Below are 17,583 nucleotides of genomic sequence, written 5' to 3'. Positions count from 1 at the left end.
TAGACAGATAGATAGATAGACAGACAGACAGACAGATAGATAGATAGATAGATAGATAGATAGATAGATAGATAGATAGATAGATAGATAGATAGATAGATAGATAGATAGATAGATAGATAGATAGATAGATAGATAGATAGATGGATGGATGGATGGATGGATGGATGGATGGATGGATGGACAAATAGAGAGTGGATGGATGGGACGGACAGATAGATAGATAGATAGATAGATAGATAGATAGATAGATAGATAGATAGATAGATAGATAGACGGATGGATGGATGGATGGATGGATGGATGGATGTGATAGATAGATAGATAGATAGATAGATAGATAGATAGATAGATAGATAGATAGATAGATAGATAGATAGATAGATAGATAGATAGATAGATAGATAGATAGATGGATGGATGGATGGATGGATGGATGGATGGATGGATGTATGGATGGATGGATGGATGGATGGATGGATGGACAAATAGAGAGTGGATGGATGGGACGGATAGATAGATAGATAGATAGATAGATAGATAGATAGATAGATAGATAGACGGACGGACGGACGGACGGACGGACGGACGGACGGACGGACGGACGGACGGACGGACGGACGGACGGACGGACGGACGGACGGACGGACGGACGGACGGACGGACGGACGGATGGATGGATGGATGATGGATGGATGGGATGGACAGACAGATGAAATTATTCTATCAGAAATGTGACCCAAAAGACTGCAATGTTGATCAGTGAGTCTTTTTCAGAAAACAAATGGGGAAAAAATTAACCTACAACATGAAAAATAAACTTCTCGATTTGTCAATGGACACATTTAATTCCCCAGTGTGGCTGGAGCCATGGGAATGAATTGTTTCACATTAATTTCTAGTGGCGAATATTAACTCTCAGTGCCAACAGCTCTTAAAGCGATACTTTATTTTTCACTTCAACAGCATACAACAGTCCCACTTACTGCCTATCAGTGGAGACCACTTCCTGCCTTTGGCACAAAAAGCTCCTCTGCCTCCCACAATATATTCAGAAAAACATTAAAATGACAAAATAATAAAACTGTTTGAAGTGCATCACAATAATACTCAGATTCTTGCTCTACCAGCGCATGGGCTTTTTGCTTATCACAGCGAGCTCTCTAAACGCCAGAGAGATCACCTCATTTGCTCACTTTGCCTAATACTTTCTCTCGGTGAACCAAGGAGGTTATTACCCTGAGTCACACTAAACAAATTGCAGAGTTTCTTTTAGCAAAGGTTTTAAACATCCGTTAAAAGGTTTTTGTGTTTAGTTAGCCGTTTATGTTCCACTTTTGAACACAAAAAACAAGCTATTACATATCGCTGACACTAAATGCCATGTCAGATAGATTCACAGCAGTCTGTTAGTATCCAAAGAGACAATCTGCATGATACTAATCTGATTCAGGACGGTAAAGGAGCCCCGTGTTAGCTTTAACTTGGTCTCTGAGGGCCTCTCATCTGATAAAGCTTGTCGACTTCATTTTACTCAATGGCCTGTTGTAGATGGACGCTCTTTAGAAGAACAACTCCCTTCTTTCTGTGGAAACAGAAACCCTTGCTTTCCAAATTGCTAAGGTTGTGTAGTCGTTGCATAATGGGCCCTTTTCTCAAATTATGACAGCAGATATTTCAGGTTTGGATCTTAGAGCATAAACACATTTACACTCACCATTCCTCACTTCTTTTCATCCGTTTTCTCCTCCTCCTTGCATGTGCTCATCACTGCATCTATTGTAAATTAAAACAATGCCTAAGGCTGTGAGTCAGACAGTCTTGCTGGTGACAATACCATATTTCTCTATTGCCGTCTCTAGCGAGGAAAGCCTTTGTCCAACATAAGTCATTGAGCCAATGTGTTGTGTCTATTTCAACATGGATGCCTCCTCATTTTCCCCTCACACACATCTCTCCTTCTCAATTTTTCCCTTGGTAAATGCAAGAGCTCCTTGGGTGTAAACAATTACAAGCTTATTGCTGACACAGATTGCTGGAGTCGTGTTAAATAAAATCAGAGGAGTGTTCACCCGAACTGCAGGCTGCCTCCTGCCTGGCCCATTTTGTAACAGTGAACCTCCCCTTGCTGAAGCTTAGCCAAGCTGAAAGGGATTTTGTGCATCACAAGAACAATTTTTTTTCCTGCATATACTCTCATAAAAACAACAACAACAAAAAAAATCAATTTGTATCTGGGTCTCTTTGATAGAGCGAAATCATCAAAGGAGCAAAATGCATTTCGTTTCAAGGCACACACAATTACTGTAAAAGAAAAAAACAAATGGGGAAAATAATTAAGAAAGGTGTGTGTGTGTGTGTATATGGACATCAAAAGCCCTTAACACAAGATGCATGTAGAAACACAGTTGAGACTCTTCTTTTTGGCTCTTCTTTAAGCTTCCTTTCTGCTCCTCAAGTGTGTTTTTATACAAGTGTTTCTGTGAGAATTTCTTCCTCAGCTTATTATTTTTCTTGGCCCAGTGTGTGACAAGAGACAAATGCCTTTCAGCTCTTCTAGTGTTCCAAGTAATGATGAAGACTCCCCTAATCTCTCACAAATATATCTAATGCTGCAAGCCATTAACTAGTATATCCTTTGCAAGTAATACTAGCTAACCACACAACAGTTTCAATCTGCTTCATTCAGATAAAAACAGTCCATGTTGTCAGAACCATCAACGTGCGGGAATGTGCCTCCGACAACTTGAGTTTGAGTCCCTGCTCAAAGTCTTTTCTTCTCTCTGGACCTGCTACTGTACTATCAAAATAAAAAGCAACAAGCCCAAAACTTAAAACCATGCATTGCGATGCAAAAATACCCATCACCCCACATTTAGAGATGTGAAAAGTATGGCTTTTCTGCCTCTAGTGACAACAAACAGAAATGCATTCCCTTCATGCCAATGGTCGGACTAACAGTCGAGTCCCGCCCACAAATCACTCCATTGGTTGGTCAATAGTCTTGTGTCCAGCTGGTCAGGATGCTCAGTGTTTGTTGGGGAAATCCACCAGGAATTACTTATTGGACTTACTATATGAATAGATTATTTATAAAAAGTACTTTAATATACAAATCACATTACATATTTAAAGTCACCATGAAACAGAAGTTGAGATCATTTTTTCTTCCTTATCTACCTTATTTCTACGCCCCATGATGCTTTGCGCGAATTATGGGAGTAACTTCTGTTAAGCTGTAAACAGTCAGTGAAAGGCTCGCTCTATGAACGCAATAATATGTTGTTTTTTTAAAAACTGGGTACAATGAGAATGAGATGACATTATTCTTCTCACCCTTCAACCAACGAACATTAAAAGGACATTTAAAAGTGTAAAAGCATCAACAGGCCATGAAGAAGCATGATTCTTTCCACAGCAATAACGGTCAGGTTAAATATAAATATAGTGATATATATCTGTATTATGCAATATACGTTGCCTTAATAAAAAATGTTCATGAACTTCAGCATTGCGTGATACTATTTCAAAGTGATTTCCATCATCTTTACAAATAATAAATTGTATTTACCTGGAAAGAGACGTGAGGCTTTGAGGAGAAAAACAAGAGATTCTTCATGCATTCCAGTGATTTATTAATGGGATATATCGTAAATTATATCGGGAGAACAGACCACAAATGTGCAGTATATGTTGTCCTTTTTCAGACTATTACAGCGGTTTGCAAAGAGACAAAAGAAAATAATCACGAGGATAGAAAGCATCTGCTGAAAAGAGCTCTTGCCATAGATATTCTTATCATAACATGTTTTGTTAAAATACCAAATGTTACATTATTCTCATGATGTCTGAAAATAAAACATGAAAGAAAAATTGCTTTATTTGTAGGGCAACCTTACGATTTGAAATGATTAATTTCAGTCTTTTTAAATGGAAGTTCCCCAAACCGGAAGTGCAACCCATAATTCGAAATGCAGTAGGCTAGTCAGGAATAAGGAGGATATATCCAAGTGAAACAGCTACTCAAACAAGAAAACAAATGTAGGACAGAACTTGATTTCCTCCATCAGGAATTGATTAGATCAATGGATCATTGTGGTTTGAGGCAATGTGAGTGACAGGTCGTCCCGCCCTTATGCCAGTAAACATGTCATCAGAGACAGGATGTTGTTGCAAGAGGGGAAGTTATTTTGATTGAAGATTAAGAGGGCACTTTAAATAAATAATATATATATATATATATATATATATATATATATAAATATATGATGTTTTATTAACAAAATTCAGGAGGAGCAACGTTCAAATACTCTGACTAATCATCACGTCATTTCAGCCAGCTGTCAACGATCAGTAATAAACATATCAATCAGCATTAGTGAAGGCCTATATATAAACACAGTTGACTCACCCATATTCCTCAACAGTTTTTCAGCATCTCTCCACCACCCCGTCTCCTCACACTCACCTGGCTACTTTCCTAAGCAGAAATACGGGGGGAGTAGGCTACTCTGGGTTCGGGCCAAATACCGAGCTCGGAGCCCTCTCCTCGGACAGCACGCCAAATACGTATACTATTATGTATACTATTTACTATCTGATTATTTGTAAGTGTGAACTTGTGAACTATATGAAGAGTTTGGTTCCAAAAACGCGATAAACCCCATTTTTAAAATATATGAGTTTCCGCCAAAATCAGTATTGTATCTGGTCAGTATTGAAATATCATTTATTAATTTTGTGCAAAATGCGATATCCGTCGTGTTATTCTGTTATGTTTTCTCCCTTTCTTTCCAAAACGCGACAAACGCCAGTCTCTCTTCTCTGCAGAATGCGATATATCCACTCAACCAATCACAGCGCACCATTCCACCCACTGTAAACAGTAATGGCGGCGCCCTGAATACACCCGGCATCCTAGTTTTCCTAACTTTGTGATGAACAAAAACAGAAAAATGAATAATTTTGACGGCATTGATGAACCTGTGGTGGTTTCTGCGGTGGGGAAGAAACGCAAGTCATCGAAATGTAATCATTTACGTGAGGAGATTAAGAAGATGAGGCAATCGAGTCGGGAGGAGGAAAAATGCAGCTGTTGTTTGTTCCACGACAGCATCAAACTTCTGTCACGCTCCCCAAAACGTAAGTTTTTAAAAGCCGTTTTTAATGTACTCGGCAAATGTGTTTATTTAACCATGTGGTGGCGCTAGATACTCTTTAATCGGTAATGACAAACGGCGACAATTTATAACATTAACAAGATGACCTGTTGAATTCATTTTGGGAGCGACAACTGAATATATTTTTCGTCAAATGCCTGTATATAAGACGAGTATTGTTCAGAGGCTGTCATATATGTGAATCAACTTACTTTGTTGTGTATTTTCAATATGAAAAATAACTTTTATATTGATGGATTAATTGCATTTTGAAAAGAAAAAATGTGTGTCATGGATTTATTGCATTTTGGGGAAAAAATAATCTGTTTTTATAATAAACCTTTGAAAATCTAAATCTAGATTTGAATTTTTTTATGTTTTTATAACCAAAAGATGCGATGTGAAAGTTTGAAACAGAAAATAGTGGTTTTCATCTTGCCGCTTTCTTGGTAAAGAAACACTTTTTTACTCAAATTAATCAAAATGGATAGGGTTTTGGAACCAAACTCTTCATGTGTGTATGTGTACAGATAAATCATTTTTAATAAATAATGCAATATTACATTAAAAACAGGAATCGTCCATTTTGATTTCATGGTGGCTTTAAGTACCAATACCGGTAATCACAACGGAAAGTCTGCGAAATATGACATGACTTTAGTCAAAGATATAGGCAAATAAAGAAATTAAAAGTTTTTTTGTGGAATACTAATATTCCAATGTGTTTTTAGGCTATAAATAATGACTGCATGTACTTATGTTTTGTCGATGTACCATACCGTATCATACCGTACCATACCGTAACGAGAAGTAATCGACCCGCCTGATGTTGCTATGGTAACCTCCTCCGATTTCTGTTTGCGTACGTCTATTTTGTACGCACTGACTAACTTGAACTTTTGTGGTCGAGACCACCCCATAGCCTTTAGTTTCGGGGGTTAATCTTTAATCAAGGAGGTCAGACCTTCAAGCGCACTCGAACCCAAACACAGACTCCTTCACGCAACCCATGGCTGATGAAAGCAGCAGCAAATCTACCTACAACCAACTGTAATCATTGTTACAGCAAAAACAGCGTCTGACCTACTAAAAGGGCATTCGCGCTATTAATATATTTGGGGAAACACATGGCACGAGCAGCAGAGCGTACTACGTTCCAGCCTTGCCGCCGCGCGCTCGCTCACGCGCAGCCAGCCTCACTTAATTTGCGCCTAAAAACATTATTAGGGACTCAAACGAGTGTCATCAGTGAGGCCGTCGTCAAGGAAGGACTAACCGTTTGACATGTGCCCCGCGAACACCGGGGTGTCGGTAAACGTGTCTGCTGCTGCCCCGCGAATCCCTGAACGGTGACAGACAGACTGAAGCGCGCGCGCCATCTGCTTCAACTCCGCGCGCGCTCAGTCATGTGGAAGGTCCGCGTTTCCCAAGAGTGAGTCCCGTATTTATAAAGTACTCCCAATATATCACAAAATCACCTCTTATATAGGCAGGACAGCATGCATGTGTCACAGAGTCAGCCCGTCCTGGAGTACACACCGGAGTTTTTGGACATTATTAATGGGAAACATCAGTACTTTGTGTTGAATAATCTATATATTGTTAAAAACAATCATACAGCGGACTTTAGATGGACATTACCTAATAAAAATGCAAGCATGCACAAACTGAAAAATAATAATAAATACGAATATTCAAAACATATATATAGCCAAAACAATCAATTAGAGAACAATGACAATAAAATATATTTAATTTGAAATTAATGCATTTGCAAATAAATCCTTCGTGCGCCGCGCCGGGCTGCTTATTCCTCAATCCAACATTCAAAAAAGAGACTAAAATATGAAGGAGACAGAAGCTCTGGCTTTGATAGCTCGCGGTAAATTCATCCCGAGTGATCATAGAAAAAATGAATATTTTACCTTGCAATGTCGATCTTAATGCGTGGACTTTCTTTCCTGCGCTGTGTGAGTCTGTCGGTGTTCAATGACAAGCTCTGAGTCAAATATGAACAGGGCAAACGCTGTTATCGCATCACTCTCTCCCTCTCCCTCTCTCTCTCCCATAATAAAGCGACTGTTTTAAAATCCCTCATCACGTACTCACTCTCCCTCGCGCTCAGCAGTCTGCAGCCTATCACAACAATCACGACAACTATCTCTTACAGAAATCGCATGTATAATAGAAAATAAATTCATATAATTTTGCAATCATCACAATTTACAACATCATTACTCCCTTATTATGGTAATGGACTAGTGCTGTTCTTTGCATTTCCCCCCCACATTTATAAAAAATTTCTCTTAGGCAAGACAGCACAACAGAAACATTATGTGAGTCCAATATTAAAAAGACCATCCCTCCTCTATCATAGAAGCAGAACGGAGCCAGTCAAAGCATAAATGGATGTATTTATCCACGCGGGAATGACTGTTTTCTTTCTGTTTGGTGTTGCTGCCAAGGCTTCCTCTGTGTGTGTGTGTGTGTGTGTGTGTGGCTTTCAAGGGCACTGTTTTAAAGAAGTGATGGAGCCTCTGACCCACGTCGTCCTTCAGCTCTAGTATCAACTTCTTTGCTCCTGACAATCCTAACTTGTGTTTTATCAGCACAGAAAATGAATTTCAATGTTATCCGGCACTTCTGCGTAAATAGATATGCTACAAAATCCATCGTTGACTCCAAACCTGAGCTCAAAAGTATGCAGAAATGTTAGTTATTTTAACAAATTAAGAAGGATCATGAAAATTGCATGTTATTTTTTATTTACTACTGTCCTGAATAAACTGTTTCACATAACAGATGTTTACATAAAGTCAATTTATAAAAATGACCCCGTTCAAAAGTTTGCTTATCATACTGTGTGTGGTTATCTGGATGATCCACGACTGTTTGTTTGTTTTGTGATGGTTGTTCATGAGTCTCTTGTTTGTCCTGAGCAGCTAAACTGACCAATATTCTTCATGTCCCATAAATTCTATGATTTTAAATCATCTTTTGCATATTTGAACCCTTTCCAGCAGTGACTGAATGATTTTGAGATTCATCTTTTCACACTGAGGACGACTGAAGGACTCAAACACGACTATTAAAAAAGATTCAAACATTCACTGATGCTCCAGAAGGAAACACGATGCATTAAGAGCCGGGGATGTAAACTTTTTGAATTGGATGAACAGGATAAATTATAAATTTTTTGTCTTCTGGGAAACATGGAAGTATCTTTTGTAGCTTTTGAAGGGCAGTACTAAACTTGCACGTCATCTTGTTCAAAAGTTTTCACCCCCGGACTCTTTCCACAGTGTTTATTGGACTTACTATAAGAATATATTATTTATAAAAAGTACTTTCATATAGAAATCACATTACACGTTTAAAGTCTCCTTGAAACGGATGTTGAGATAATTTTTTCTTCCCTATATATCCAAGTGAAATAGCTACTCAAACAAGAAAACAAATGTAGGACAGGACTTGATTTCCCCCATCAGGAATTGATTAGATCAATGGATCATTGTGGTTTGAGGCAATGTGAGTGACAGGTCGTCCCGCCCTTGAGCCAGTAAACGTGTCATCAGAGACAGGATGTTGTTGCAAGAGGGGAAGTTATTTTGATTGAAGATTAAGAGGGCACTTTATATATATATATAAAACAAATAATGCAATATTCCATTAAAAATAGGAATCATCCATTTTGATGTCCATTCACCCTCATGTCGTTCCACACCTGTAAGACCCTCATTCATCTTCAGAACACAAATTAAGATATTTTTGATGAAATCCAATGGCTCAGCGAGGCCTTCATTGACAGCAAGATAATGAACACTTTCAGATGCCCAGAAAGCTACTAAAAACATATTTAAAACAGTTCACGTGACTACAGTGGTTCAACCTTAATGTTATGAAGCGTCGAGAATACTTTTGTGCGCCAAAAAACTTTATTCAACAATATCTAGTGATGTGTGATTTCAAAACACTGCTTCATGAAGCTTTACGAATCTTTTGTTTCGAATCAGTGGATCGGAGCGTGAATCAAACTGCCAAAGTCACACCCCCTAGTGGTGAACCATTGAAATTTCGAAACACTTATGACATAACGAAGACTTGTTTACTGAAATCACGTGACTTTGGCAGTTTAATTCACGCTCCGATCCACTGATTCAAAACAAAAGATTCGTAAAGCTTCATGAAGCAGTGTTTTGAAACCGCCTATCACTAGATATTGTTAAATAAAGTCTTTATTTCGTTTTTTTTGGTGCACAAAAATATTGGAAAATTTGCAAAAGGAATTCTCTCGCCCTCGTGCAAAACGAAAGAAGGGCAAAAACTGCATGGATTCCTACTGAACTGGATTTTGCCCATGAAAATCTGCCGGACATGTGATCATACCATAAAAAAGTCAACAGGTTTGAAACAAAATGAGGACAGAATTTTCATTTTTGAGTGAACTATTCCCTCAACTATGGGAAGCAATGACAGTGGGAAAATCAGCCGCGCCAGTTATTTTCAGGAGTTTTCTGACAACACAAAAAAGCACAGACTTACAGCCAAGAAAACAGGAGGAAAAATTGCTGATATCTCCCGTCCTCCGTCTGCGACGAGCATGTTGTCTCTCTCCACCTGTCTACCTGTAGCTGTCAATGACAATACTGAGGCTTCGCCCATAAGGCCTCCTCGCCTTGATCTCCTGCTGACATTTACCATTTGAAGTCCTGTCCTAAGCAGCAGACAATAACACAAACACGCTGACTCCTTCCGCATTTGTGCCGGCGTGTGGGTGTGTGGACGTGTTTGATCCGGGGACGGTTTGTTGTTGAGAGGGTGATGCATTCAAAAAGTTTCGCACCATAGTGAGGGGTGAGGAGGATTATTTGCGTTTGAGCGGCGGGTTGTAAATAATAAATGTGCTGGTGCGGACCTCTCTGAAATATTTTCCTCCTGTTTTTCTTCTTCTCCAGCAGCAGTTGTGCCCTCAACGGATCTGTTACTCTACCAACCGCTGTTCTAATATTGAACAGTAAGATAGGAATAGGGGAAACCCGCTTAGAGGAGATCTCATCGAATCTGACACACTTAAATGTGCTAACCTGTCTCTTGACCCTTCACAGCTCCCGAACGGGGCCAGGGGCTGACGATGTCAGCAAAGCCGGAGGTCACAGGGTCAAATTCCCTCATACTGTAAAAAAAAAAATGCCACCTAACTTCAACTTAGAAACTTAAAGGATTAGTTCACTTCAGAATTAAATTTCCTTTATAATTTACTCACCTCCATGTCATCTAAGATGTTCATGTCTTTCTTTCTTCAGTCGAAAAGAAATTAAGGTTTTTGAGGAAAACATTCCAGGAATTTTCTCCATATAGTGGACTTACCAAAGGGTTGAAGGTCCAAATGTCAGTTTCAGTGCAGCTTCAAAGAGCTCTACATGATCCCAGATGAGGAATAAAGGTCTTATCTAGAGAAACATTAGGTCATTTTCTAAAAAAAATAAATAAAAAAATGTATATACTTTTTAACCACAAATGCTCATCTTGCACTGCTCTGTGATGCACCACGCATTACGTAATCATGTTGGAAAGGTCACGCGTGACGCGTACCGATCCAGTGTTTACAAAGCGAACGTTCAAAGATTGAGTCACATGCCCTTTACAAAAGAACAGCTAAAACAATGATGTTGGACGATTTTGAAGTTTTTCGTCCTACTGCAGTACTTCCAGCTACGTCACGTGTGACCTTTCCAACATGATTACGTTATGCGTGGCGCATCGCAAGATGGGCATTTGTGGTTAAAAAGTATATAAATATTTATTTTTATTAGAAAATGACCGATTATTTCACTAGATAAAGGCTGGTGCACACTGTGCGAATTTGGCCACGATTTGGTTGTCTGAGACAAATTTTGCAAATCCTAAAAGATTTCTATAATCCTGGGCAAAAATCTGTAGTCTAGCTTGACATGTTCACTGACAGCCGATTAATGACCGTTGTGATCAAATTTTACCTCAGACGAAATTCTGGCAGTGTCAGAAGATCTGCAGTGTGACTTCTCCTATGACAAACGTCAAATTGTCTTAATTTTTCAAGACAAGCCGTTATCAAAATTAACGCTAGATATGTCTTAGATTTCAGAAGACTGACAAGCAACAATCGTAAAGGACTATTATAAATCACACAGTGTGCACCCGGCTTAAGACCCTGGGATCATCTGGGATCATGTAGAGCTCTTTGAAGCTGCACTGAAACTGTAATTTGGATCTTCAACTCGTTGAACCCCAGTGAAGTCCACTATATGGAGAAAAATCCTGGAATGTTTTAATTTCTTTTCAACTGAAGAAAGAAAGACATTAACATATTGGATGACATGGGGGTGAGTAAATTATCAAGAAATTTTAATTCTGAAGTGAACTAATCCTTTAAAGGGATATTTCACACAAAAATGAAAATTCTTTCATCATTTATTCAGGTGTTCCAAACCTGTATGAGTTTCTTTCTTCCATTGAACACAAAAGAATTTTAAGGAATCTCAGTAACCTAATAGTTGACGGTAGCCATTGATTTCCATAGTAGGAAAAAAAATACTGTGGAGGTCAACGGCTACCATCAACTGTCTGGTTACCAACATTTTTCAAAATATCTTCTTTAAAATATAATTAAAGGTGCCCTAGAATTAAAAATTGAATTTATCTTGGCATAGTTAAAACATGGAAATGACATACAGTGAGTCTCAAACTCCATTGTTTCCTCCTTCTTATATAAATCTCATTTGTTTAAAAGACCTCCGAAGAACAGGCAAATCTCAACATAACACGACTGTTACGTAACAGTCGGGATCATTAATATGTACGCCCCAATATTTGCATATGCCAGCCCATGTTCAAGCATTACACAAGGGCAGGACGTCTGGATCTGTGCACAGCTGAATCATCAGACTAGGTAAGCAAGCAAGAACAACAGCGAAAAATGGCAGATGGAGCAATAATAACTGACATGATCCATGATAACATGATATTTTTAGTGATATTTGTAAATTGACTTTCTAAATGTTTCGTTAGCATGTTGCTAATGTACTGTTAAATGTGGTTAAAGTTACCATCGCTTCTTACTGTATTCACGGAGACAAGATTGTCGTTACTTTCATTTTTTTGTATAATTCATAAACACAACTTCATTCTTTATAAATCTCTCCAACAGTGTAGCATTAGCCGTTAGCCACTATCAAACTCGTTCCGAATCAAATGTAATACATCCAAATAAATACTATACTTACGCGATTAGACATGCTGCATGACGAACACTTTGTAAAGAACAATTTTGAGGATTATATTAGCTGTGTGAACTTTGTTTGTGCTGTTTAAGGCAAGCGCGAGCTCCGTGGGTGGGGAGCGTGAGCATTTAAAGGGGCCGTAGCCTAAATCGGCTCATATTTAATGATGCCCCAAAATAGGCAGTTAAAAAAATTAATAAAAACAAAACTTCACAGACACATTCAGGGGACACCTTAGACTTATATTACATCTTTTAAAAAGACGTTCTACAGCACCTTTAAAGTCTAAATTACTTGTACAGCCAAGCTGAGTCAAAATTAAGTTGAAATTGGTTAAATTATTAGTTAAATTTATGAGTTAAAGTAATCATATGCTGCCATGATATTGATCATAATTTTTTTTTACAGTGCAGTAGCTCTTGGAATGTCATGGTGCTCTTGTGTTCATATTAAATTGTTTATTTTTTTAATTTCTGTTTCTTTTAGGGAGGGGAAAAGCCATGTGCTTAAAGTAATAGAAGCAATTTTCTATAGCTATAAAAAAAAATTGGCATATTATCTGCCGCACAATCAGTTCATGGTAATGAACGGCGCTGTTAATCATCATTAACCGAGTCAAGAGAACAATCTAGACAAGAAGATTTTACAGTTGTTTAACTAAATATTTAGAGATGGAGACAGATGGAAAGTGGAAACCCTAAAACATTAAAGCACTGAAAATTTGTTTTATACTCGAGACGTCATGTCTTTGTAATGAAAAAGCGTTGATCTCTTGTTCTCACCACGTGAGAACATTTTACACAAATTAGACCCTGTGTATGTATCGCCGTCCTCAAAAGAGGCCTATTTTCTTCTGTGTTCACGAGCTGCCTTGCTAATGTGCTCTATCTTACATGGCTGGCAGGCCAAGAGGGGTGCAATTTAAGGTGTATTCAAGACTTTGGCTGCCTAGAATAAATTGGTATCTATTTTCCTGACATCTGGTCTTTTAGAAAGATCATTACTTTGATCTTTTTAGACTTTACACAAGAGTGGCTTCTGAGACTTGTTACTTTGCACGCTCTGGTTTCATTCCCTCTATATCATATCGTGCCACTCCTGTACTTTCTCCATCTGTCCGTTCACTTTGCCTCTCCATTTCTGAACCCTCACTTTCTTCAAAAAATATATCTAAGTTAATTAAAGAAGCCGTTCAACTGAAAACGAACATAGTTTATTCAATCTAATGCCGTTCCAAAGCTCTAAGAGTTTCTTTCTTCTGTGAAACACAGAGGTTATACTGCTCACAGATCATGACATTATTTATTACTGTTGATTATATAAGAGTTTTGTTGTATCTTTCTAAGGGATTTTCACCTTGCCAGTCACCTTTAGCTTGCTAAAGCGTTTTATGGCAATATTCTCAGTAAAGCTGCTTAGTAACAATATGCTTCTTATTTATAATAAACAAATACAGATAAAGTGAAATAGTTTTTTTTTTTAATACAAAGTAAATATTTTCCTGATAATACTTTTTATATATATATATATATATATATATATATATATATATATATATATATATATATATATATATATATATATATATATATACAGTGGCTACGGAAAGTATTCAGACCCCCTTAAATTTTTCACTCTTTGTTATATTGCAGCCATTTGCTAAAATCATTTAAGTTCATTTTTTTTCCTCATTAATGTACACACAGCACCCCATATTGACAGAAAACACAGAATTGTTGACATTTTTGCAGATTTATTAAAAAAGAAAAACTGAAATATCACATGGTCCTAAGTATTCAGACCCTTTGCTGTGACACTCATATATTTAACTCAGGTGCTGTCCATTTCTTCTGATCATCCTTGAGATGGTTGTACACCTTCACTTGAGTCCAGCTGTGTTTGATTATACTGATTGGACTTGATTAGGAAAGCCACACACCTGTCTATATAAGACCTTACAGCTCACAGTGCATGTCAGAGCAAATGAGAATCATGAGGTCAAAGGAACTGCCTGAAGAGCTCAGAGACAGAATTGTGGCAAGGCACAGATCTGGCCAAGGTTACAAAAACATTTCTGCTGCACTTATGGTTCCTAAGAGCACAGTGGCCTCCATAATCCTTAAATGGAAGACGTTTGGGACGACCAGAACCCTTCCTAGAGCTGGCCGTCCGGCCAAACTGAGCTATCGGGAGAGAAGAGCCTTGGTGAGAGAGGTAAAGAAGAACCCAAAGATCACTGTGGCTGAGCTCCAGAGATGCAGTTGGGAGATGGGAGAAAGTTGTAGAAAGTCAATCATCACTGCAGCCCTCCACCAGTCAGGGCTTTATGGCAGAGTGGCCCGACAGAAGCCTCTCCTCAGTGAAAGACACATGAAAGCCCGCATGGAGTTTGCTAAAAAACACCTGAAGGACTCCAAGATGGTGAGAAATAAGATTCTGTGGTCTGATGAGACCAAGATAGAACTTTTTGGCCTTAATTCTAAGCGGTATGTGTGGAGAAAACCAGGCACTGTTCATCACCTGTCCAATACAGTCCCAACAGTGAAGCATGGTGGTGGCAGCATCATGCTGTGGGGGTGTTTTTCAGCTGCAGGGACAGGACGACTGGTTGCAATCGAGGGAAAGATGAATGCGGCCAAGTACAGGGATATCCTGGCTGAAGGTTTACCTTCCAACAAGACAATGACCCTAAGCACACAGCTAAAATAACGAAGGAGTGGCTTCACAACAACTCCATGACTGTTCCTGAATGGCCCAGCCAGAGCCCTGACTTAAACCCAATTGAGCATTTCTGGAGAGACCTAAAAATGGCTGTCCACCAACGTTTACCATCCAACCTGACAGAACTGGAGAGGATCTGCAAGGAGGAATGGCAGAGGATCCCCAAATCCAGGTGTGAAAAACTTCTTTCCCAAAAAGACTCATGGCTGTATTAGATCAAAAGGGTGCTTCTACTAAATACTGAGCAAAGGGTCTGAATACTTAGGACCATTTGATATTTCAGTTTTTCTTTTTTAATAAATCTGCAAAAATGTCAACAATTCTGTGTTTTTCTGTCAATATGGGGTGCTGTGTGTACATTAATGAGGAAAGGGGGTCTGAATACTTTCCGTACCCACTGTGTATATATATATATATATTCTTCTGTGTAATATTTTGGTTGGTTTAGGATGCTTTGATAAAAAGAAAGTTTAAACAATGTACACTGTACATGTTGTAATTAACTTTTTATGGGGCTTCACTTCTGCTTTTGTCTTTCATGGCAGAAAAAAAAATCATAAGGGTTTAGAGCAAAATGAGAGCGAGTAAATGATTAATCATGCATTTGGGAGTTACGTCAATTGTGCATTTGGGATTTCACATGTTTTTAAATAACAGCTTTGGTTGCCAGATTCAAAATTACCATATTGGTAATTTTGTGCAATTTTACAAAGTACATGCAGCACAACTCACCATGCTTCCCATACTCACACCTGATTCTCAGTAATATCTCTAACATAAACATCTAGCGCACACATACACACAGGCCAATGTGATGTTTTCATTCCTACTCATATATATTTCCCATGGATCTCTCTGCCTCTCTCCAGCGCTCCCTCCTCCTCTCATCTCCCTTCCTTTTCTCCTTCTACCAGATGGCTGACCCATCTGCTCCCTCTCTCTTGCTATCCCTGCCTTTACCTCCATCTCCATCTCTCCTGATATACCCCTTGGCTTTTGGAGTGCAGGTCCAAACCACATAGTTCATACATTTCATAAATGTCAAAGTCACACCAAATTAACCCCAAGGTTACACATAGACACCACAGCCAAAGGATGGGAGAAAGAAGGAGAGAATAATCTGTGTTTTCAATCTCTTTAGCTTTATCTCAAGCGTCTCTCGTGCTGTGTCATGCTGCATATCTCAAGCGGCGTGTTGGGCTATAAGCTGATCTGATCGTAGTGAGGTTTTCCATCTCTGCCAAAATGTCTCTCTTTCCCTCCATATGCAATTTTAGCCTTCATAATCTGTTTGTGCAAGCAGGCTTTCAGAGTATCCACTAAGGTTGCTCCAGAAATAAAAGGCTCAAGTCATACATGTTTTTATTTAAAGGAATAGTTCACCAAAAATAATGAGAGAAGAAAACTCCTCCTTTTCATACAGTTACAATAAATGGGGACTGAGACTTTCAAGTTTCAAAGAGGGCACAAAAGCATAATTTGGTTCTCAAGTTCAACTCAATAAGCAGTTGACAGATCACCGAAGGGAAGGATAAGTGAATAACGACTTAAATTTTGGAATGTTCCTCACACAAAGCTATAATCTGACTTCAGATGACATAGATATAATGCATGAGTCATATGGACCTCTTTTATGATGCTTTGTTTCCTTTTAAAGCTTGGAAGCCCATGAGGATTAATTGCATGGAGTAAAGTAGGCCTACCTAATTCATCAATTTTGTGTTTGATAGAAGAAGGAAAGTCATACAGATTTGGAATGACATGAGGTTAATTATTTTTAGGTGAACAAGTTCCCTTATTATTTCCCTGAGGACCACTTTTCATAAGTGTAAAGATTTTTTGTGCTAAAAAGAACCATCATTTAGTTTTTCACTGACATTTTCCACCCTGTACTTTACACTGTTACAGGTTTTTAAAAAATCTCCACTGAAATGTATGGTTAGTATAAGACAAGATGATCACAGATCTTGTAAAAAAAAAAAAAAAAAAAAAAAAAGTAAGAAAAAATAAGGACCAAACTTTTACCCACAATAAATAATCTCCCACTATGCCCACTACTACATTTATATACTGATTTTTATGCCTGCTCAACTATTTCATTAATATGCTAGATTTTAATTTTGCTTTGACATGTCTTAACTGAAATGGTGGCATGACATGACAACTGAAATGACTACATGACATTATATGTCTTAACTGAAATGTTGACATGACATGACATGACATGTAGTCATGTCATGCCGCCATTTCAGTTAAAGGGTTAGTTCACCCAAAAATGAAAATTATGTCATTAATGACTCACCCTCATGTCGTTCCAAACCCGTTCAAAAGAAGTTGAAATTGAATTGTCACTTTGCATCAATTTAATTGGTCCTTGCTGAATAAAAGTATTCATTAATTAAAAAAAAAATTAAAAAAAAAAAAACTTACTGACCCCAAACTTT

At 38.3% G+C, this 17,583-nt stretch overlaps 1 protein-coding gene across 2 annotated transcripts in view; it reads right to left on the bottom strand.

Annotated features, from left to right (window-relative positions):
* LOC125250293 (cadherin-2) overlaps nt 1-7,958 on the bottom strand; it is a 214,817-nt gene extending 206,859 nt beyond the window's left edge. Inside the window, exon 1 of one of the 2 annotated variants that reach the window (XM_048162811.1) lies at nt 7,085-7,958. The gene's annotated coding sequence lies outside the window, so the exon portion shown is untranslated. The remainder of the gene's footprint in view (nt 1-7,084) is intronic. The other variant, XM_048162810.1, reaches the window with a different exon arrangement.
* Between the last annotated feature and the right edge of the window lie 9,625 nt (nt 7,959-17,583).

The sequence above is a fragment of the Megalobrama amblycephala genome, linkage group LG17 (assembly GCF_018812025.1).
Source record: "Megalobrama amblycephala isolate DHTTF-2021 linkage group LG17, ASM1881202v1, whole genome shotgun sequence".
NCBI classification, from domain to species: Eukaryota; Metazoa; Chordata; class Actinopteri; order Cypriniformes; family Xenocyprididae; genus Megalobrama; species Megalobrama amblycephala.
Note: the sequence above shows the minus strand (reverse complement) of the source record. Positions and strands in the feature narration are given on the sequence as shown.